We start from the raw sequence: 25,909 nt of genomic DNA on the forward strand, positions 1-25,909 counted from the left end.
ATATATATATATATATATATATATATGTACACATATAGGTGTATGTATATCTGTAGACACACATGTATATATATATATATATATATATATATATATATATATATATATATTTATATTTATATATATATATATATATATATATAAATATATATATATATATATATATATATATATATATATATATATATATATATATATGCACACACACACACACACACACACACACACACACATATACATACGTATATATATGGGGTACATTCACACATCAGGTCCACAATCTCTAACCCTCCTTCCTGCACAGCTGCACTATTCTGCCTTGGTACAACACAGACAGGTGCCACATATGGACACAGCCTAACATTAGGGGGTTATATATAGGGACAGATTGCATGTAAGCCTATTACACACCTATGGCATTTCAGCATGCTACATTACATGTTACCTTGAGTATCCTGCAAGTGGTGGACTCTGGAACCCATGTGTCCATCATTATGGCATTACTTCCACCACCAGCTATTGGCCACAGTAATATACATGCTTTCCATTACACAACATACACTATGATGGCTTACATCTTGTCAGTCAGTGCTGCTCTGCACAGTTGACAGGTATGGCCCACTACCCACAGAGACAGATTCTATTGTCCATAGCAGTTGTTCAGCTGAACATCATTACAACAACAACACCTGATGGCACATATAAATCATTCCACATCATCCATCCCATTATTATGGACCAAGTACTATAGTCAATTACATGCACATATACTTCACATACCTGTTGTGGGAATGAGGTCTGTTCTGGATAGTTTCCTTGTAAGGAGTTTTTTTTTTCTCCTGTGGCTTGGCTTTTAGCCTGCTTTCTTTCTTAGTTTGCTTGATTGTTTGTTTGTTTCACTTTCACTTTCACTTACTCTTTCCCTCCAGTAAATGGATTGAGCTGCTTTGAATAGATTGCAGCATGGCTTTTGTAGGTGATGCACATGATCAGGTGATGGCCTCTGCACCAATCAGTGTCCTCCACTTGCTACCTGCATGCAGCATGCTGTGTAGTACTTCCAATTACCACTGTCATGGCAACCCACTACTATAAATCCCTAGATCACGTGGGCGTGGTCCCTTTACCTTTCCTGTATGGTGGACATCCTTCCTGTGTGTGGGCAGTAGTGTTACAGACAGCAGGTAGCAATACGTCTTACAAGAGAACTTGCAGACTCAGGCCACCTACATATTTGTATAAGGTCCCAGAACTACAGACAGAGTGTGAGTAGTGTTGTATGCATTGTATAGCACCAGTGTTGCAGGGTTTGTGTGTACATACTAGTTTAACATGGAATGCAGTCTGCATAGCTCTCAATTGTGGGCCTATCTACTTGATGGCCAGAGGTATGCCTGTTGTGTTTGTCTGTCCACCGCACAGGTCTTGTGTCAGATATATCACTGGCAGTGTGTGTGTTGAGTGCTATCAGTACATGGCTACATCCATTTGTGTTTCTGACTTCATATTCCTGACTAAGAGTATGTTGCAGACTATCCTGTAACACCAGCAACTTGCTCAGTGTATGACAACACTATTTCACATATGGGCCTGTGTTCCGGCCTCTGTCCTCCACCTACATACCAGGCTTTGTCCATATGACATGCAGTCAGGGGTTGTTAAGTAGTGGCCTGTGATTATATCATGCTGCCATTCCTGCCATCATTCCAGTGCTGTTGTGGCCTCCGCACATATTGTAGGGTTGGGTCCATATATGTGTGGGCTTCATCTGCACAATACATGTGTGGCCTTATGCAGTCCAGAGGCCAGTGTATGTAACAGTGTTATATGCCCCTGTAAGTCAGTCTATGGGGGGGTATGCACCATAAATAACCTAGGCTGTTACAACATGTGAGGGATATCAGGAGTAAGCTGCCTTAAGGTATATGGATGTACATTACCATACATTTCACCTTGGGAAAATGCTGGCCTACTGCTTCCTGCCATACAGACTGTTCTGTTTGTCAGTCTGATTGTGATGGTTTCAGTTATGCCTTGTTATGTAACAGATACATCCCACTGTGTCAACTGAAGTCTTTTCCTCCTAGGGATTGTGTACAGAGTGTAGTTAGAGGCTGCTGGACTATACATCTGCATTACTTACTGTTGATTGATTGTTATCATGTGGCCCAGTCTGTCTTTACTGTTGTACTTCTTGAAGGCTTTGGCTGGACAGCAACATATGCTATGCTTTTGGATTACTGTATGAAATTATCTGTTTGAGAGTTGCATTAATCTGTTTGTATGTATTTCAAAGTCTAAACAGCTATATGACATGGCATATACAACTGTAACAGTACACAAATAAAATTTCTCATGTATGCAAACATGCGTGTGGTGTTATATCCTTTGACCTCTCTGTGGGTATATGTTTCAGGCATCAATTGTCTTTTGTATGGGTGACTCATACACTGTCCATTTGATAAGGTGGCAACTGTAGAAATACTGGCTGTTCAGTATGGTGTGCCCTCTCTAAATATGTATCTTCCTATATATATCTCTGTGTGTGTATGTGTAGTTACATATATATATATATATATATATATATATATATATATATGTATTTGCATATATGTGTGTGTGTATATGTATCTTAGGAATGTTTATTGCTTCCACATTGCACATTCCCTTTGGTAGCCAGACTGTACCGCATGATATTATCTTATATATATCATGATACTACTCATGATATATACCCACAGAAGGTCTTTGGCTAACAAAGTTCGCAGATGACTGCAAACTGGGAGCCATAATAGAATCACCTAATGATGTAGACATTTTACAAAAGGGCCTCACAGAGACAGATGTTTGGTGTCAAAGTTATAGCCTCAAGCTCAATGCCAAGAAGTGCATTGTCATCCACTTTGAGAAAAACATAGTACCCATGAAATGCCACATAGGCGGTAGCTCACTAAATATTGAAAGTGTGATAAGAGACCTCTGGACACAGGTAGACAGTAGTCTCTCCTTTGATAACCACATTGCCACAGTAGTCGGGAAATCCTTCTACATGGCACATCTCATCACAAAACGGTTCTCTTCTGGAAAAAAGGAGGTTATTGTTCCTCTCTACTCATCCCTCATCAGACCCATTATAGAGTACAATGCCCCGTTTGGTATGTATCTCACAAGACACCTACAATTGGAAAGGCCACAGAAATACCTCACTAAAAGGATTACTAGCCTCAAACAGATGCCATACACAGACTGTCTCAAAAAACTCCAGCTCTACTCCATCGCATATCGCCTACTCAGAGGCGATCTCTGCCTAACATACAAAGCTATCAAACCCAGAGCTGTTGGACATGCAACCCTTAAAGAAATTCCAATCTCTCTGAACCACACACACCACGGACCTAAACCTTGTCACCACAATAAACAGAACATGCTGGAGGGATAGATTCCTGTCCCAGAGACTTCCCATACTCTGGAACAAACTACCCATTCATGTCAAGCAAAGCTCCTCATTGGCGCTCTTTAAGAAAAACTTTGACAACTGGATGGGAAATAGAAAATTCACCCCTGGGATCACTTCTGCGGCACTGCTTGACAGGGGCACAGGAAAATAATTTTCTTGGGTGGTGAAAGCCAGGGAACCTTTTTTTTCTGATGAGAGTGGGATTTTGGGCAGGGATAGTAGGTATATTTAGGTAGGTAGGTTGGGTAGGTTAACAGACAAGACAGACAAGATGCATACATAGGTGGTATATGACACATGTGGGAGGTAAACACCTTGATTGGGAAGGGTGTTTGGAAACTGGAAGCCCATGAGCCCCCTAGTAGAAACAGTGGGACTGAGGTCCCCACCCATGGGCAGTCACCACTGCACCTTCATAGCCCTGAAGGTGGCTGTGCTGGGGGCTGAGTAGGAGGGCTAGGCCGACCCTCTAATTGCGACAAGCGGTTCTCAAGCTGGCGTAGCAGATCTCCGAATTCCCTGCAGAGCTCACTATGCACCATGCCCCAGACCTGGCGATGGGTGACAGTGTCCTGTCCGTGCCCACTCCCAGGGGGGCAAACCCCATCCCCTGAGGTGGTTCCACCCAAAGGTGGTGCAGGACCAATGGATGAGGAGGTCCCGGGGTGGGCCCCAGACGTGCTGATGCCCAGTGCCACAGCCAGCTGAGGTGGGACAGGTGGGTCTGCCGAGACCGGCCTTCCCAAACGTGCTATGGTCTTTCAATTTTACAACATATGTGGGTAAGTAATAGTCAACACATTCCAGGATTAGGTATAACAGCATGCATAGATATTCCTGTTAACTCAGACACCAGACATGGAACAGTTGCATAGCAAACAGAACACATGCATATATATGGAACCACAGTGGCCATTACAACAGCATGCAGGTACATTAATGGCAGCATGCCACCAATGTGGGAGTACTTCAACATGGTACATGCATAGAAACAAATTTAAATAATTATCAAACAATAGGACATATGTCCCAACAGTAGATTTAATGCAGCACATACTGACTGAGTTGTGTATTTAGTTTATGGTTGCAGATATGGGGGGGGTGTCAATTAACAACTAGTATATTCCTGTAGTTCTCATTACTTTCCTAGTCAGTGCTGTGATCTGTACCTTAAAGGTATTAGTACACTACCCTATCACCTTAGTTTGGACAGTGGTATGGATGTAGACAACTATATACATGAACTGAGTTTTACCTGCAGTATACACCTCTTACCTGGTATACCTGTGGAGGTATTGTTTGTTAACACTACCTAACTGTTTCTACACATATTCCCAGATTCCAGGTTGATGTTATGCACATACCTGCCCATCTCTTATTGCAAACACTCTGAGCATGTCTTGACCACATGCAAGTGAACCAGGACATATTTCAACTATTGCCCTTTTAAACCTTTGGTGAATTGTACAATGACAAGTTTGTTTTCATTGACATTTTCCAAATATGTACAGGCCTGACAGTCAGTTATATGACATGAAATGCTGCCTACATGTCAGAGATTAGCACACTGATATGCCAGGGGGACAGGGTGACAGCCGGCAGATATGGGCCGATTAACTGGACATTCTGGACAATTCTGTACACTTGTGTGGTATGATTCTGCATACAGCTTACTACCACTCCCAGGATCCGAACCATGCCTCTGTCTGCTAAAAATAAAACACTGTCCATCACAGTTGAGTGTGCTATATACATATTGCTGTGTATCTCGTCTGATTTCTGTCTATAATTATCCTGTGGTTTTACATTCTGACCTTGTAATTACAACATTATACAGGATTTCCTAGACAGTTTTATTATGTAGCACAGTGTGGGTGACAGTGATGAGTAATACCTTATTCAGAGCAACTGCAACATTAACAATGCCATACAATACCAGAGTAAACAGTACCAGTACAGGATATCAATCTTTTATTTCTAGAAACAGTGTTTGTATCTGACAGTCCTGTGGGAGCAATGATTGTTAGCACTACCTGAATGCTGCCACACAAATTACCAGATTCCACATTAGTATTATGCACATACATCTCACTCTGTTACTGTGCACACTCTGGTCACAGCTTGACAACATGGGGGTGTAGATGGGACATACTTGGCATATTACTCTCATAACATTTTGGGGAGTTGCTAGAGTGATAGGTTTGTTCCTATAGATGTCTGGGTTACTGTACACACTCTGGTCACAGCTTGACAACATTGGGGTGTAGATGGGACATACTTGGCTTATTACTCTCATAACATTTTGGGGAGTTTCTAGAGTGACAGGTTTATTCCTATAGATGTCTGACAATCAGTTGTATTTCTTGTTTGCTGCCTAAACATCTGGGATCATCCCACTAATTTGCCAGGGGCACAGGGTGACAGGCAGCAGATATGGGCTTATTTACTGGACATTCCTGACATATCTGTACAGTTGTGGGGCATGATTCCGCATACAGCCTACTACCACTCCCAGGATTTGAACCATGGCTGTGTGTGCTAAAAATACAACACTTCCCGTCTCAGTAGAGTGTGCTATTTAGATTTTGTTGTCTGTCTTTTCCCTGTTTTCTGTCTAAGTCTCTCTCAGTTGTACTATATGACCTCTTGGGATTACAGCAGTCATATACAGGCATTCCTACACATTTTACTTATGTAGCACAGTGTGGGTAACAGTGCTTAATACAACAGTACTATTAAGTGATTGCAGCTCTATATTACCATATGATACCAGAGTAAACACATGCAGTCCAGCAGTTATACATTTATTGTCAGGCTATTATGCTTTTATTTACATACAACCTATATGAGACTCTTCCTGCCATATTCTCTGGTGTATGCAGTGCATGCCTTAAACAATACAGGTTTTATACAAGCAATTAACTTACTACTACTTTTAGATTTATTTCCTATGACAGTACATGCAAGAGTATTACTAACCTGCCTTGTGTCACAACCACTGCAGTCTAAAGGCATGGGCTTTCTGGTTCGCAGCCTGCTCATCTGCCACTGTGAAAGACATAACAGGAATATTTAGCCATACCTATCCATAATATACATGAGCTGGCAATTATTAAACAGGTAGTGGACTGATACTACACACTGCTAGGACATCCCCTGTCCTCCTAGCCTCTTGGATCCACTAATCCAAGAGATCCCCCTTTCTCCGCTTCAGGTCGGCATAGTAATGCCTGACCTGCTCACCAGTTTAGGGTATGCCAGTGGCACTAGTGAGGTCATGGGAAAGATGGTCCCAAGCTTCCGCTTTGTATTGAGAACCCTGGTACTGGCCCTGCAGCAGTCTCTGGTCATGGTCTTTCACAAGGAGTCGTGCCAAGACTCTGGACTCCTGGATGCCCCAGCGCTGCGCCCGGAAGTGCACACCCTCTCCCATACCAGACCTAGTTCCTACAGAGGAAGCTGCAACCAGTTATGAGATGTATTCCCACCTGTTGGGTTTAAATAGGGCTGGTTTCCCGCACTTTGCCATGATTGGATGATTTTGAAAATGCTAAGCTATGGGCAAACCTGCTTACCTAAGGCTGGCATTGCTTAAAGGGGTATACCAATGGGCAGACTGAGTTAGCTGGCCTACACACTGCTTACACCTACTACACTGGGCTGTTCAATGCTTAGCGTTGCTTAATTTTTAATTTGCATTATATTTGCTTTTTGACATTGATTGAGTTATTGTTCATTACATGTTATATATGTATTTAGTATCCATGATTCATGTGTACATACACTGTATTGCGTCCTTGTGTTTATTAGGGGATTTCAACACTTTATTACAATGACACCTCACATCTGGGCTTACTGCAGTATTCCATTTCATATATTTATGTTATGTAGTAGGTTATACAACATAAAACTGTATATTGATTCCTTTCACATGTTCATTTTGATTTTCCTATAGTGAGGATCTGTTTGGTGATACCTCAATCTTATGTATTGCTGTGATGGCTTAGTGGTTAACTACTATGACTATAGTGTACAGGGTCCTGGGTTCAAGACCTGCAAAGGCTGTTTACTTTGTTGCTTCTGGCCAGAACAGAGGCTGATGCATACAGAGTGATTAAGGCAATAGTAAGCGGGTTTGCACAAAGGTAAGCAATGCTAACCTTCGGTTAAATATGCTTACAAAGAGTTAGCTTCAATATTGCTTAACCTGTGTGCACATTGATACCCCACGCAAACAGGCTTAAACTCACTACTGCTTAAAATGCTTACTCCCACTTACTAATGCTTAAATATGCTTACTCTTGCTTACTAGTGCTTACTCCTGCTTACCACCACACTAATTTAGACAGTAATGTCAAATGGTTCTTGGGAAGGTGGTGAATTTGGAAACTATATGGATTTATCATTTATTACATATTTTACCTTCCATTTGTATCCCTGATTCCTGTGTACATATACTGTATGGGGCACTTGTGATTATCTGTGGACTTTACAACATTATGACAATGACTCCTCCCATCTGCATTTAATGCAGTACTCCAGTTCACAAATATATGTTATTTAGTAGGTTATGCAGCAAAAAATATTGTTCATAAAGTGATTTGACATGGAAAATAGAATGTACTGGAATGGGACTCGAACTGGGAATGACTGCTCGTAAGGCAAATGCTCTGCCCACTATACAATTGCAGTACTGCTTCATTTGCATATATCTTGCTTTTTATTCTCTTGTGCCATTTACACTGCATTAAATGTAGCTAAGTGAAACCCATGCACCTACGGTTAAAGTTAATCTGTTTCATTAAAAAAAAGAACTTCTTTATATTTCATGTTTTAACTATTGCTCTTGTAAACTTGGAGGGATGTTGCTAGGGGTATACAAACACCTATGAGCAGTCTTGATCATTCTTATTCCTATATTGCTGCTCTTGATTGCAGGGGCATGAATATTCTGAGAGCTCTGCTCTCAGACATGCTCCCTGTACTCGTACAAGCTCCATGTCCGTTTAGGAGCTCAGGCAGCACGCCTTCATTGATATGCATGGAGCGCTGCTATCCTGCTCCTAAATGATCGCTTCTGTGCAGGACTAAGCTAGTCCTGCACAGAAGGATAGTGAATCCGGGGGATTATGTTTAAGAGATGGATGCCAAGAAATTCACAAGGACACCAAAGCTCGAGAAGTGACTCTTGACATCGACATTGAGAACACATAATACAGGATTACAATCAGCGACTCAATCTTAATTATTTGTAGTGTGTAGAACTTTATCTGTTCCATGTGATTAAAGGAAAAAAAGTTGTAGGAGTGCAAAGTGTTTTACTGGCTTTAATAAAGACTTTGAAAACTAGCAAAGCACTCTCTGTAGAACTAATGGCTTTAAAACTGTTAGACACTTGGTTCTGGCACAGTTTTGCAGCAGAGTGAAGTTCTAACAAATTTTAAAGGCTGCTTTACTTTCTGCTGCTGCTCTTTGTCAGTCGGCACTGTCTGTTTCTAGTCCCTAGTACAAGACTTGATCTTAACGGTGCTTAGGGTGCTTAACAAAAAAAGCACCGTTAAGATCAGGTTCCACACTATGGATGTGCTTTAAAAGTTTGTCTTTTTCTTGATTTCAGAGTGTTATTATGGCATTCCATGCACTACAGGTTGATTAAGGTCAAATCTCCAAGCATAACCAGCTTAAGTGTTTGCAACATAAACGTCAAGAAATTCACTTTGAGAGTGCAGCAAAGTGAAATCTGAGAGGTAAATTTTGATATCCAGGTCAAAAGTACCAAACAAGTGAGTTATGATCAAACAGATACGATTATTATTCTTTGTAGTACATGGAACTTTAGTTGCCCTGATGTACAACTAGTTACAGAAAAAAAGTGTAGAAGAGTGAAGTGTTTTACAGCTTTGAAAACTGTACTACACTTTGCACTGCCTGACAAACAGCAGCCATAAGTAAGATGCATCTTTGAGACTGTGAAATCTGTAATACACTCTATACTGACATACACAAAAGTAGTCTGGCATTCTAAAGTGATTTACAGGTCCTCACTATTGTAATCCCAAGACCTATAAATGCAAGCCCCAGATCCAAGGAAAAAATTCTGAAAAAGCATGATAGCACCAAATGCCAAACATTGCTGATTTTCCTTTAAAGTTGTTTTTTGCCTGCGTCCCTTGATGTGTGTGTGGGGGGGGGGGGCAAGTTCCCCACGCCATATGAATATATATATATATATATATATATATATATATATATATATATATGTGTGTGTGTGTGTGTGTGTGTGTGTGTGTGTGTATATATACCAACTTTAAGATCACCAGACTCTGGAAAAAGGGGAATATTCTGAAAAATGGCAGCTCTGGACTTGATATATGTAAGTCCACATTTTTGGTCATTCAGTCTCACTCTTCCAAGACTCAAATAATATCAGTAATTGTTTTACAACTTTTAAAACTATTTTAGATTCTTATTGCTGTTCTGTGGTGGCCAGTGCTCATAGTGTAACATGGGACTAGAGCTTAACAGTGCAAAAAGGTGCATAACAACACTGTATTTTCCCTAGATGTGGAGTGTAATCTTGGCATTCCATTCACTACATCATCAAAAACAATGATTAGGGGTTTAAAGTCCATACAGAATAATAGGAACTTGTGTTAGTGTACAGTCTACTAACAAAGAAGAGAAGCCTCTGTGGTACAGAGAACATAACCATGTTGCATGTATCATTCATCTTACCTGAGTTTTTTTTTAAAATCGTTTTAAATTAATTTTAAGAAAACATTTAAAATAGCTCACATCGCAAGGGGATAGGGAGGAGTGGTATTTTTATCAGCTCACCTGTACTGGAAGGGGTAGGATTTTCAACTAAGGACTAGCAGTAATTGGTGTAAACCAATGACACCAGTCCAGAAGCATGTGCATACGTGGCAACACATGCCAATAAAGCCCTCCATAGCTGCCAGGATGATGCCACATTGTGATATCCTGATTTCCACTTCATACACTTTCTCCAACTGCTTACATTAAGGATTTTCCTGTTTGAGGCCCCAGTCCAAAGGAGCAAGTGAGACAGGTGTCATGGAATGTGGAGCTGATGTTTGAAGAGGCTTCAAGACACAGCTGATATAAGGCAGCTTTTAATGGAAGCAAAAGAAAGATTGAAAAATAGTAAAATGAAACATCAATTACTAAATCATAACAGATATATTAAGCCAAACCTCATCTACAATAACCTAACTTCATATTCCTCTAAAGACTCCTTATTAGTTGTACATTATGACTGTTATAGCATAAACCTGTTCTACAGGCAATTAACTGCTCACATTCCTTCAGACCAAGAGTTTTTCCCCTTCTCTTTCCCTCACTGTTTGTCAGTCATTGGCCTTCTCCTGGCCAATCATTAATTCACCATTACTGGGAGTGTCTTTCATTCGTTCATAGGGCCATAAACATGAAAAGCTCTGATGACTGCCAGAATGATGAGTCTGCAATAAATCCTTTCTTCTTGCAGAACAAATTGGCAAAGAACAGTTCTCACCCTAAGAGGAATGACCTGGCAAGCAAATTACAGGGAGCTGATGGTTGGCAGGCAATAAGAAACAAACAAAAAATATCTGCTTAAAACTGCTATCTAATGATGTGCTATCATATGTTTCAGCCATCTTCTTTAGGATAGGTCTACTATCCTAGATTTACTTCAGATAGTCCTAATCTCAAACAATGAAATACAACAGCTGCCACTACTTCTCTGAGTCATTTCCATATACCTGCTGCCATGAGCCTAGCAACTGATTCACCTCTTCACATTGCCACCACATATGTAGATATTCTGCATTTTCTTCTTGCACCTCTGCATCACATCCCCATTCTGTTTACTGTATCTCATGCCTTTGTTGCCATAAACTACTGAAGCAACAAGCTTATATGCTAATTAAAGTCTTACCTACCCTATTTGGGCACTCTGGACAATTTCCACAACTCCTGTCATATACTGTCTGACTTGCATGTCTCTTCTCCAGCTGCCGAACTTCTTGTCCTTTCATATCATCTATATATTCCTAACTACAACACCTGCTCTAATTTGATCATCCTCACTCTTCCCCCTTACTTTCCTTATCAACCTTACTTTCTTACCTGTCTTGTCTTGCCTTTCCACACACCCCCCTCTATCTTCTTTGACTCATACTCCAACTGCCCTGCCTTAGCCCATACTGCATTTCTACCTATCAGAATTCTTAAAACAAGATTCCTGCCTGAAGACCACTTCCAGTCTCCTGCATACCCTCCATCTCTATATGTTAACTTTGCCCACTAGGACATCTTACTTCAGCAATCGTAGTTAATGCACCAGTATACCCCGTGCACTCCAATTCCACTCCTATCTTCTGTTACAATGTCCTCATTCCCACCTTTCCCTCTTTGCCATTCAACCCAGCCAACTCACAGGTTAAACCATCCTTCCTCTCAGAATTTATGCTGCCTTATCCAGACACCAGATGTTCTAAAGACTGGCATCCCTCATCACCATAGCTATGTGTTAGTTCATTTCATGGAAGGAATGGGATATGTCTGATTATATATATAATATGGGGAAATATTTTTAGCCTCACAACCTCTTTCTGCTTAAGATCAAAACCACCATTGAAGTCCATTTATCCATCCATCTTTATATTCTACCAGCTTCTTTTTGGAATATTTTTGTAAGTTTCCCTTCCTGTAAAACCCATTTACTGCCCTGGGCAGCTGTCTGGCTAAATTGCACACCACTTACAAATGGACTTGAATTGAACTGCTTGCTGCACCTCATGTCAGTGAGAAGACAAAAAGATATGTAGCCATCAGTATGCACCCCCACCCACTATCAATCAAACAGCTCACATCAGAAAGAAAAATGTTTGAGGAGGGCTCCAGGACACAGCTGATATAAGACAGCTTTTAAAAGGGCAAGAAGGTGGACATAAAATAAAAATCAATTAAAAAAAAGAAAAGAAATTGTAGCTTACACAGCCATTAACATTCCCGCCTGACTCAATACTCCAATAGAAGAACAGTGGGGCAACGAGGCAGTGAGAATGACTTCATACTTTTCAAACAAGTGCTGGGAGGACCCCTCCCTTGAAATGAACTAAAAAAATCTGTCAACATCATTGTTAATGAGTGAGCATACTCACACAAGCATAAAAGTATTAACAAACAGTGGTCATGACAGTTAAGTCTGCCCAATACTTAAATTCCTTCCTGATAATTGGGGGCATAATAACTGATAATAGCAACCTGGATCCTTCAGCAGTTTATTGCATTTTATGCAATTTCACCTGTGACATTCCTAACAAATGCATCTGGCAGTACTTTTTCTAATACATTGAGTTAAAATGGAGCATTGTTAAAAAAAGGCTGTGGAACAAGAGTGTGGAATGAGATTGTAGGGTTGAAAATATTAATGGCTGAGAAGAAAAATGTACAAATGCTTTAGTGGGGTGGGTCAAATGCAGTGATGGATTGGGACAGTGTCAACCCAGTTAAAAACTACACTGATAATAACCATCTATTTGACAATAATATGAAAGCCATTGACCAAGTACTAACAACAGCAGATTCCATGCTTTTTTAAACAAGAAATATTTTTATCAAATTATCATACATGACATTAGCAATCATACATTTATATAAATGAAAACAAACCATATTGACATATTTTTAATTGCAGACATTATACATCTCATAGACTCTTATATACAGTCTTGTCAATGGATCATTACATAACTCATTCAGTTCCTGCTTTCCACTGAACTTCATTCCTCCTCCAAAATATTATTCTGCATGCATTGTTCTCATAATTCCCACTTTTTCTGTGTAATTTGCTCCTACCCTTTTCTAAAATTCCCACTTCCATTTATTTTCTCTGCTACTAAATTCACTACTTCTAGTACGACTAGTTTAGACTTTGATATCCATTTTGAGCAATTGCTTTTTTGGTAAGCACCAGAATTAAACTCAGCAAGACCTTACTGTTCCTAGGTAATTCCAATTTGGTATGACAGCTCAAAAAAATCCTTAGTTATAGCAATTTGTTCACCAAATATTTCTGATAGAGTAGTCTATACAGAATTTTTAAAGTCTGCCAACTCATTACACTCCCCAAAAATATGTTCCCAAGTATCTCTTTCTTCCCCAAAACATCTCCAATATATGCAATCTACCTGAGAAAAAAATTACTTGGAGTCTGCTTGGGGTATAAAAATATCCATCCAAACACTTCTCAGCAAAAATCCTAAATCTGCTAGACGTTGTTACATATTTGGGAACCATATGTATATCTTCCCTTTGTTTCTGTGTGAACTGATTATGTAATCTAATCTCTCTTCCCACTCTTTGCTAACCTCCTCTGATTGGCTCCATTATTCATCATGCAATATTTTATATGCCCTACTAATTATCCCTTTTTAAACAGCAGTTTCTGTTCTATATTCTACTAAAAACTCTACCAGTGCTGGTCTTTCACTTAGGACCCCCCTATTCCTTTCTCTCTGCCTATACTCTGATATCAGTCCTTGATAGGGAAGGCAATCTTTAGCCTACAGTCCAAATGCATGCTTGGCCTATCCCCATTCTATTACTGTTCCCTCTCTAATTCTTTGCTCCCAATACCTTTGTTTCTTTGCCCGTTTGCTCCAGTAAATTCTAGCCCCCTCTTCCCTATTCTCTGCATCCCTAATTGCAGTCATCACAATCAGCGGAATCTCATTTCTTCATTCCCATGCTGGCTTAGCTCTTCAAAGACTTTTCTAGTATTTTGTGAATATAATATTCAGAATAGTTATTGCTATTCCCCTTAAGGATCTGCATCCAAAATCTCAGTCTGTCCTTATTTCTTGAGCTTCCCCCCCTGTTTCATCATCATCCCTTTCCACTTTGAATTATAGCTTTCTGCTTGTGTTATGTATAGGAGCCTTAACTGTGTAGCTCTGAAATACCCCTTCAAATCACATAATCTCAAAAAACTTGTTCTATGGAAGGATCAGCTTATCCTGCTTGGCTCTTGCCATTCTCCCCTCCCATATAGAATCCTTCAACTCTTTTTTAATTGTTATCCACACCTTTTCCTCTCGTTGATAAAAAATATACATGACCTGTGCATAAAACTAAAAGGCTTAAAACATTTTCGCTGCAAGTATCTTGCTATCCCTATCCATAAAACAGAGCTTCCAGTTTCTCAGTTTTGGCTTATCTTTTCTTTAGTCTCTTCCCACATATGTTGCCATAACAGTGTCTTTTAAACTCATACCCCTACATACTTAATTTTATAATGTCCCTATCAATAAGGGTATTGCTAAAGCAATTCATGTGTGAGTACATAGTTTACAGCTATTGCCTTTGTTTTATCTTCATTAATTTTGCAGGGGATTTCCTGTTGACAGGGTTAAGGAATATCCCCCTTAGGACTCAATTGACAAAGTTGCTGGTGGGGATGTAGACTGTCGAGTACCAGGGATAGTATAATGCTGCTGTTCAATAAGTCTTTAATATACAATACTGTTATAGTAGTTGCAGGTACTAACAATGTAGGTATGACAAAGATATCTTCACTGATGCAATAAGGGATATAGTTTCTTTAAACAAATGTTTTGGATTTCTGTTGGTTTGTTTCCTTCCCTTTGTTTTACTGGCTTATTGAAAACTTAAGGCAGAGCTTTGTCCAACATTATTAAGAAAGAATCATTAACTAACTCAGTGAAGATCACCCTTTTCTGGAAAGATCCTGACATCAAAAGAATTGCAAAGACAACTTACATTTCAGTCACCCTGGGAAGCATTAGGTATGAAATTTAATTATAAAGCTATATAATTTTTTTTTAGTTGTGTCCCTAACAAGGGAATCAAGCATTAAAAATAACCCTGAAATATCTTCCGACCGAGTCTAGAATTCTTAATTAACCCTGAAATATCTTCTGACCAAGTCTAGAATTCTTAATAATAAACTAACTGAGTTATTGGCAAGAACTACTGGGGAGGACTATGATGTCCTTTTCATAAAAAAAAAAAACTTAAAGTAGTTCAAATAGGTAACCAATATCTCTCCCAAGATAAAAGGGTCGCCATGTGTTCAGGGAAAAAAAAACAGGAAAGGGGAGAAGTATTTAATCTTTGTGTCAATTAAACTTACCTGTTATTCTGCAAGTATGGAAGAGTCACCAGAACAGACGGCTGTCAGAATTACCTTTGGTAAACTAAACAGGGATGTCACAGTTTTTACCGACCCCATAGCATAATGTCTGATTTAGACAGTAAACTAGGCAAGTTCATCCACTGCTGCTTTGCAAACAACTATGGCAACACAGTAGGAGATACTAATGCCCCTAATGTTCACTGGAATGTGTTGTCTTCTAGACCTGTAGTCATCACAAAGATCATCAAAGATAGCATCAAATATAACTGTCCCAAATTTGTTAAGGAAACCACCAGGCAATACAAAATCCTACATGTTTTCTGGCTTTGTAATGAACTCCAGGCATCATGCTGTTATACTGAACCAGAGTTAAGGAGACAAGACACCTTTGTGTGATATCTAAGGCTGTTATTGATATAATTAATAAGGACTGCTATAGACGAGGCATTGCTGCTATTAACTCCCAGATACAACCATGGAAATAGTAGATCAGAATGGAGGGTGTGAATATTCAAGAAAGGTAGTTTACCTCTTATGATTTTACATATGATTTAATCATTTTGTTCCCCTTGGTAATTCACAGGTGGATAGGAAGAAAATTCTTCCTTGCTGGATGAGTAGATTAACTCACCACAGGTGAGGGAAGATGAGCTTTGGAAGACGTTTAAAGATTTGCATAATTCAGTAAATAAGGCATGTTATAATTGGTCAAAAAAGGCTATTTGGAAAATTGGTAAGTCAAGCAATATTATAAATATTATAAATATTATAAATATTATAAATATTAGATAAATGTAGCAGAAAATGTTAGGAATAACAAGAAGACTCTGTTTAACCATCTATGCTATTATGGAAGGGATGTAGCTTCTAGTCTAATTTAAAAAATGAAAATAACTTAATTACAGATGCGTCAGAGATAGTAAATGTCTTTGCAGATAAATTCTTTGAAAACCAATCACATAGTTTTGCTTCTTCCATACTTTGAAGTATCAGGAAAATATCCATATTCTCAGCTGAAGCCATCACTAAAGCCTTAAAGGCCATTAAGCCAAAGTCAGCAGCTGATCCTGATGCTAAAGGGCTACTTTATGAATGATATAGCTGACAGCTTGATGCCTTGTCTTTTTCATAAATAAATTCTTTTGACGTCAAAATCTTTCCAGAAAAGGGTGATCTTCACCAAGTTAGTTAATTCTTTCCTAATAAAGATCCCTAGAAGAAGGATTTGTGCCAGGTATTGGGATGGAAGCCATAGTTGCACCCATGTTGAAATGCCAATCCTGCTTTACCATTGAAAGTTACAAGCCAATTGACCTAACTTGTATGTTGGGAAATGTTTTGAGTGTGTACTTTGCCATTCATCTCAATCCTTACTTGAGTTTAGCTTAAACATTTCCCAACATGGATTCTTATTGCCAGGGCACTTTTGCCCAACCAGTTTAAACAGCTTTTATGAGGATATCATCGGTACTTTGGACTATGGGCTTGGAGCTGACATCATTTATTTAGACTTTGCTAGGTTATTCAGCGCGGTTCCTCAATAAGTAATATTGAAAGTAATGGTCAAGAAAAAGATTGACACTTATTTAACCAGCTGAATAACCAATTGGCTGTTGGTCATCTAATGTACAGTTAAAACTGAGGATTGTTTTTTGAATTATAAAGTTCTCAGAATAGGTGTTTATCAGAGATCTGTTCTGGACCCTTTGCTTTTTGATCTAGTAATGTCCGATTTCCCCCCATTGAGAACACCTGAATCAGCACATTTGCTGATGATACCAAAGTTGGTTGCATAGTTACTAACATCTATGGTAACTGTGTTCTTCAATGTTATATTGATATTATACTTAGAAGTGGGCCACTTCTAAGGGTATAAAGTTTAATGCCCAAAAGTTCACAATGATGCAGTACAGAAATCAGAACCTTTGGTATCCTTATGCTTCAGATAATCATCTAACTGTACTTTCCCATGAAAGAGATCTGGGGGCCTAGTGGACTCTAAACTTTGACAAGTACAGTCATAAGCTCTTAACGCTACTTTATGCTTTGATGAAATCAGTCATAAGAATGTGCTATGGATTAATCAGAGGTCTCCTGCAATATGTTACTAGCAAGAATATTTAGCATGTCAATCAGACCAGTTATAGAACATTATGGATATTTATGTTTCATCAATAGTTCACAACTGAAAAACACAATTGTATTTGGAAGACGTGCACAAAGCAGATAATAGTGCTTGTCCATTTGAGATTCAGAAGACGCAGACATCTGTCCTTCTATTCTTTGGGTATAAATTACTATGTACTAACTTAATTCTGGAGATGAAACTTTGGCTGCTACCTTCGGTATTTCCTTTATAACCATAATGCTTCCACAAGGAATAAAACTTTGTCTTTTAATCTACCTCAAACAAGAACATTGATTAAGAGTTCCTTTTTTCACCTGAAAGGCTGTAGAACACTTTACTATGAGCTATATGACATGCTAAAAACCTTGTACCTAAAAAACTGTCAGACTCCTTGTTTAAGGATCATATATATCACCCTGGCTTATCTTTTAAGCAAACTTTTAAAAGGCCAGATTAGGCTCTAAGTTTGGATTTTATCACACTTAACATGTGCTTTAATGAATAACTGCTTTTAATTCTTTGACATGGACATAGATGCAAGGTTGTTATCCCACCTGATTACTGTTTAATATTAGAAGGTAATAATAAGAGTGTTTTATCAAGATACGAAGGAAATCTAACTGCAATCAATCCAGATGATTGTGAAAATGGTGATAGCTTGTGTGCAATATATGTGTGTGCATTTTCTATAATATTGACAGACTTCACGTTTTCATCAGCTTTAAAAAGGTCTTTAATCTGGCCAGTCATACACTTCCTCTCAAGAGCAAGCTTCAGTCTGATAATTACCAGCTTTTCCAGTTTTCTGCTCAGCAGATCATTTTCCAGAATGAGTTAATCTCTGTCTACCAGCCACCCTAACTTAGGGAGTAATGCAAAGGTTCAATCCTATCCCCACTTTTCTCTTTTTGAATAAATCAAGCTACCCTCTGAGGTTCAAAAACTTGCAAGAATCCTATACACTGACAACATGGTAACCTATTACTCTGCCCCTTGTTATTCACCAGCAGAGAATATAATCGGATTTCATGCAAATCTTCTGTTTAATCCAACATGGATTCTTACCAAGGATTCTTCTTACCAAGGCACTAGAAGACCAATGATTTTTTAACACCTTTATTGAATTATCACTTGTGCCATAGACAAACTTAAGTCTTACTGTGTCTAGGCAATTCAGAAAAATCACTTCCTTAGTTAGACTCATTTGTTCAACCAGTAGTCCTAACTGAGTACTCTGGAGGGAATTTTGAAAGTCTGCAAACATTATACATCACATAGAATCTTCTATATAGTCATTGTCAATTGAACATTATATAGCTCATTCAATTCCTGCATTCCCTAAAATTTCATTCCTTCTCCTCCAAAACATTATTCTGCATGCATTGTTCTCATGATTCCTATTTTTTTCTATGCAATTTGCTCCAACCTTTTTCTAAAGATCCCACTTCCATTTATTTTACCTCTGCTACTATATTCAGTACTTCTAGTACAGTTGGTTTAGACTTTGATTTCCATTTTTGAGTAATTTCTTTTCAGGTAGCCACTAGAATTAAACTCAGCAAGGTCTTACCATGCTTAGGCAAATCTGATTCTGTATCACTGCTCAAAAAAATAATTTCCTTAGTTACACTAGTTTGTTCACCTAGTATTTCCGACAGAGTAGTCTGCATGGAATTTTTAGTCTGCCAACTCTTTACACTCCCAAATCATATGTTTCCAGTTACCTCTTTCTTCTTATCACACCTCCAACATTGCCATCTATCTGTCATGAAGTTCACCACTTCTGTCTTAAGAAACATGAAGTTGGCTTTGGAGAAATTTTTTACCATGGTTTCCTTAATGGGGGGGTGGGAGCAGGATGTGGATATCTAGGGTAATTAGCTTATGGTCGGATCGGACCAATGAGGTGTTGACTTCAGGTGTGGAACATCAGTCACTCATGTTGGTAATGACTAGATCTAGGATATTGTTGCCCCTGGTGGGGGTGTGGATAAGTGGATCCAGGGCATTTGAGTTAATGAATTCCAGAAAGCGTTGAGCAAAGGAGTTGGTACAGGAGTAGTTTTCCCAGTTAATAGTGGGGTAGTTGAAATCGCCCATTATTAGGGTGTTTGGTTGAACTCTAATATTTTCCAGTACATCAAGAAAAGAGGAGTGGGAATCCTGGGGCATGATGGGTGATCTGTAGCAAGTTACAATTTGGATTGCAGTTTTGCCCAGAGTTAGTTGCACTTGGATAACCTTGGCTGCATTATGCTGAGCAAGTAGCCTGGAGGTGTGGATATCCTTAATGAATACGGACACACCTCCACCTTTGGTGTTCCGGTCCAGGTTACATGGCCGAAAAGTGTGGTATGAGTTATAGCCTGGTAGAGCAGGGGTGCTCTCTGGAGCCTTGAACCAGGTCTCAGTCACTGCATAGATGATGTTCTCCATTTTAAGGAGTGCCTCAATTGAGTGCATTTTGAGATTTAGACTTGTAGCATTGAGTAGCATCACCCTCAGTTTTTACTGGCCTGTTCCTGTTACTGTGGTGATTTTGTCATTTGAACCTTGCCTAAAAAAGGCACTATAGGGGCGGCAAGAACCTTAGCCAGTATCCGGAATCCCAGGGTGACAGGTGCAGGCCATCTCTGGCAAAGCATCGTGGTCTGTCGACCATGTCATCCCAGGCAGACAGATACTGGATCCCCTTAGAATGACACCAAAAGCTTAGCCAATTGTTGAAGTCAATCATTTTGTCCTTGTACTGCAGCATCATTCTGAGTGATGGCAGAATGCTACTCAGGGCTAGGGTCATTCCTGCCTGGGCTACAAGATCGGTGAGCTCTTCCATGTCTTTTCATGTAGTCCAGGGAGGTGCATCTCAGGTCATTCACACCAACATGGACAATGACAGAGTCATATCTGTACTTGTTGTGGAGTGACCTGAGTGCGTGGGTTATGTGGCGGATCCTGGCACCCGACAGGCAGCTGACAGTAACCTTCTCCTTGTTTGGCCTGGTGAGTGGGACATCAGTGTGCCTGACTATAGAGTCACTTATGACTAGTGTGTTGGGTACGTTGTTTTGCCTTATTGGCTGTGGTTGAGTGGCACACTGAGTCTGCAGGCTATGTGTTAGGTTGTGTTGGGGGGTGGAGGTTGCTTGCATTTCTGCTTTGGAGGTCTCTGTTGCTTGAGAAGATTATTATTGAGAGCCTCCGCAAATGTTTTTGTGTTTCTATGTGTGGATTTTGGTGGTGTAGATTTAGTGAGACTATGTGATGAATGTGGTCTGGTGCAAGTGTTTACCTTCTCCTCTTGACTGTCAAGTTCAGTCTTGGTTGGAGAGAGCTTTTCCTCCAGTTTGGCTAGATAAGTGCATCTCTCACAGGTTGTAGTGTTGGGTGGTAGGAGGAGAGGGTTGTCTGTGTACATGAGGCAATTTCTACATTGCCCTCAAGATGCCCAGATTCATCAGATAGACAGGAGAGAACACTGGGAGCTGACCCTTGGACATGCCTGAATAAAAAACTATTTTCCTCTAGATAAGTGAGGAAAGTGAGTACAATAGCTGTTTTTCTCTAAGCAAGTGAGGAAAGTAAGCACCAAAACTGTTTTCCTCTAGGTAATGAGGAAGGTTGAGTGCTATAGTAATTAGTAGGTTATTTAGTGCTTACAAGTTCTGAACAAGTGCTGATCACGAATAAGCAAATTCAAGTGCTAAAACTAAGAATCTGTATCTGGACTAAACTAATTACGGGAAAGGGGGGAAACAAGTGCAAATGCAGGCTTTTAAATCAGAAAGTTGAGAGAGATGGAAAAACTGATAAGCTAGAAGGCTTCCCTCCAACACAGAAAGCTTGGGGGGGTGCTCAGAAGCTTACATACAGTCCTGGATACAGCAAATCTGAATCTGGACTACACTAGTTACAGGAAAGGTATTTTTTTTAATATATATACAGAAAAGTAGCTAAAACAGCAGTAAAAACAATTCAAATGCAATGCAAGCTAGCACACATGAGTATGTAGCAATGTTAGACCAAACAGTTTAAAAAATGCAATTAAATTAAAAATGACTAAAAACAAGTGCAGAAGGAGTCTATTAGGTAGAATGAGGTAAAGAGATGGGACTGGGGGGAGTGTTCCAGATCAAATCTACAGTGGGGACGGGCAACTGCAAAAGCCTCCAAATTTAAACAAGACAGGAATAGGGAGGGTGGATAGGGGAAAACCAACACCTTCAGCAGAGATCTGAAAAATTATACAGTGAAGCAAAAATAACAGTGCACAACTCTGAAGTCAGCCATCATCATCATTGTTCTGCTAATGTTGTCAAATGTTTGCATCCCCTCCACAAAACCTCATTGGTCTATATATATCAATTTTGCCATCACGTTTGCCATTATTTTAGCTTTTTTTCACAAATACAACTGATGCTTTTGCAGTCTCACATTTATTCACTTATTTCCATGTTGCTGGTTTTCTTCCTGCTCATCTCTATTTCCCAATTCCAACTTCTGGTTCAATTCCACGGTGCCCCCAATTCTTCTGGTCAACTCCTATGCTTTTCTCTGTCCCTCCACTGTCTCCAACGTTTAATACTTTGCCCTTTTGACATAGTTTTGTCAAGCTCATCTCTTTCTGATAGTCGGTCTGCGTCTTCACTAATTAATGTCTTGGCTTTCTCATGATCCTACTAGGAGCATGCACACTGTGCATCCTTTCAATTAACAGTTCCTGTTGTGGAATACCAGCCTAGTTGCTTATTTGTGCTTTCATACAATTAATACAGTCTGTTCCTTCTAGTTTCTCAGGTACATCAGAAAATCTCAGATTTTTCCTACGACTTCTGTTCTCAAATTCTACCATTTTTTTTAGACATCTCTTCTTGAGCAGTCTCATACTTTACCAACCTTTTCTTCATTTCATCCTCTGATTTTTACAGTTTCATCAGCTCATCTGAATGTCTGTTTAAAGCTTCTTCCATTTTTTCCAGCCCTTTGTTATTTGAGTTGATATACTCCTTCAGCTTTTCATTTTTTAATCATCTCTGAGCACATTTGACTTATTTTCCTCTAGACTAGTGGAAGCCTTGTTTTGCACCAAAGCTAGAGCTTGAACTGCTTTCTGCTGAATTGCTGCAAGATTCTTCCCAGTCAGTGTTTTCTCTTTACCCTTTCTAGTTGATTTTCTTACAAGCTCTCTTAATTTCCTCCTTGCAATCATCTAGGCAGTGTACATACTAGCCAGTAACTGAATTTTACTCAAATTGCCAATATCTCTGGCTGCAGTTTCTCAAGTTTCTGTTTTCACATTTGGACAGGTGAAGTCAAGCTGTTATCAGAGTGCAGCCATCTTGGAAGTCTAGAAGACTGATGTTATGATTGTGAAGACTAAACAGTAGTCAATCCACTTAAACCGACACATAAATGTCCCTCTCATTCCCCCTCCTAACCACCATAGTTTTCAAGTACCTCAAGGTCTGTCTTGACTGGTCAATGTCTTTTAAATATTACATTGAGTAAACCAAGGCAAAATCCATAAAATGCTCTTCTCTGCGTAAAAGACTTCAAATCTTCTAGCCCCAAAACAATTAATTGTTTTCAGTAAGGAAATCCTTACAAGAGTACAGCTTCCCCTCTACTGATAGTTATTTCAGAAAGCAACCTCAAGTCCCATCAGACAACTTCCAACGGAATCTGTTAGTTCTTCTCTCTAGAACCAGAAAAACAGAACATCACTGAGTAGTCTCCTTTGTTAGTTCTTCTCTCTAGAACTGGGAAAACAGAACATCACCACATAGTCTCCTTTTGATAAAGTTTAGTGGCTCCTAGTTCAAGAACAGGCAGACCTCTTGCTAGGCTGTGTTTTTACTTAATCATCTGAAATTTGATGCCTTTTTTCATGGCAAAAAGATAAAGCTCTGATTAAGACCCATATAGCCCAAGTCCAATTAGTAAGCTTTGTAGCTAGAAAAAAAACAGCAAGAAAGAATGGGATTAAGCAGCTAAACTTGGTTCTAATATTTTATGAGGAATGGATAGTAGGGTTACCACCTGTCCCACTTTGCGAGGGACAGTCCCTCTTTGAGCAGTTCTGTCCTGCAAAAAAATTGTAAAAATGGCAAATGTCCTGAGATTTTAGGACAAAAATATTTCCTATATTTTATGTAATAGTTGCATAAAACAGTTATTCTGTATCTGAAACACCCAAATGTTATAAGAAACAGAATAAGCAACTAAAATGTTACAAGAATAAGCTTTTATTTAGGCAAAAAAGTGAAGTTCTGTCCTTTGTACTGGCCGTAGGTATGTTTTGGCCTGCAAAATCTGACATTTGTACCGAAAATGTCCCACTTTGGGCATTTGAAAAGGTGGCAACCCTAATGGATAGCAGTTCTATCCTACTACTCTTGCCAACTACAGTGAAGACTTGGTGGCACCAGGGACATGAGCTTGTAATACCTAGTTATTTTTGGTAACCATCATTAGCATGTAGGTGGGACCTTGCACACAGTGGGAAGTCACTGTTGGTCTTCAATGTAACGTAAGTGTCCAGGTCAGCCATCAATGAGTGGAAATGTCAAAATCCCGCCTTTTACCAGTCTGTTTAAAAGAGGTAACAGATGGATGGACAAAATTTCAGGAAAAAAAAATAGTCAGAAGTCCATGTGCATGATCCAAAGATTTTATAGGATAAAAACATAATATGAAGCAACAGGTTAAGGTTGTACATGTGCACATGACATTCTTAAAACATGGAGAAAACATTTAAGTACACAACATATTTATTTCTTCTGGAAAGTGAATTTATCTTTTCATTAATTACATAACAAAAAGTTGATAAAACAATAGCATTTTGAACTTAGAACGCATATTTGTTGCCTGTATGATAAACTTAACTGCAGTAATGTTCAGCATACTTTTCCTGATATGTAAATAAAAACGATCTTTCCTGGGGAACACCACTGCATGTTTTTATTTTGCTTTGAAACATGCATGCACTTGTAAATCTGATTAGTAAGCATTTCATGGTGGGAACATTCATGCCACATCTATAAGAGGCTGCGAAAACCAGTAGAACATTACGGCATGCTGTAAGTGTTCCTGCCACTGACAAAGCCATTAATTAGATCTCACTTCTTCATCTGTTTAGATTTGAACTTACACATTTTATTAAAATATCAGCAAATTAATATTTAACTAGTGTTAAAAAGATATAGTTACAGTTATTAAAGGCATTATCAGTTTATTTAATGTTTTAATATTATTCAAAGGCATTGCAGTGTTCTGTGTGAGAATAACATCAGCCTATCCCAGCAGTCAATGGGTGCAAGGCTTCCAAATATTGCACTCATTGGTTGCTGGTATAGGATCCAGCATCTTCATGATCCAGTAAAGGATAAAGTGGATTATATAAAATGGATGGATAGAGAGACAGAGAGAAAGGTCCCTTTACTAGATGCAGAGCAGAGAATGTGACTCTACATTGCACCTAGAAGCAGGGAAATAGACAGATAAACAATTTTCAAATTCTGAGTATTTTTTAACACCTTTATTGAATTATCACTTGTGAAAAAGGCAAATTTACATTTATACAAAAGTAATCAAACTGTATTAACAAATTCACATTAACAAACATTATACTTCACACACACATACACACATATATATATATATATATATATATATATATATATATATATATATATATATATATATATATATATATATATATATATATATAAAACACCTAAGCAACATTACATAAATTATTAAATTCCTGCCACTTTTGTTAAACAAGAAACATCTCTATTAAACCATCACTTACGACATAAGCAATCATACATTTATATAAATGAAAACAAACCACTCTGACACAATGCTAGTTGCAAGCATTTTACATCACAAACCATACAGACACACTCTCAGTTTCAAACATTATGCATCATGTATACTCTACCCAATCATTTTCAAACATTACATAGCTCATTTAAGTCCTGTATGTATTGTTTCCACAATTCCCATTTTTTCCGAATTTTGAATATTAATATCAGTTACTAGTAAATAACGCATAATGAAGAGATACGATAAAGTGCTTCCTTCCTTTTAGAACAAGTGCATTTATTTAATATATACATGATATAGGATTATGTATTTAATTGATTTAATAAAA

This window comes from Protopterus annectens, chromosome 1.part1 (genome assembly GCF_019279795.1).
Source record: "Protopterus annectens isolate FY-2018-M chromosome 1.part1, PAN1.0, whole genome shotgun sequence".
Taxonomy (NCBI): domain Eukaryota; kingdom Metazoa; phylum Chordata; order Ceratodontiformes; family Protopteridae; genus Protopterus; species Protopterus annectens.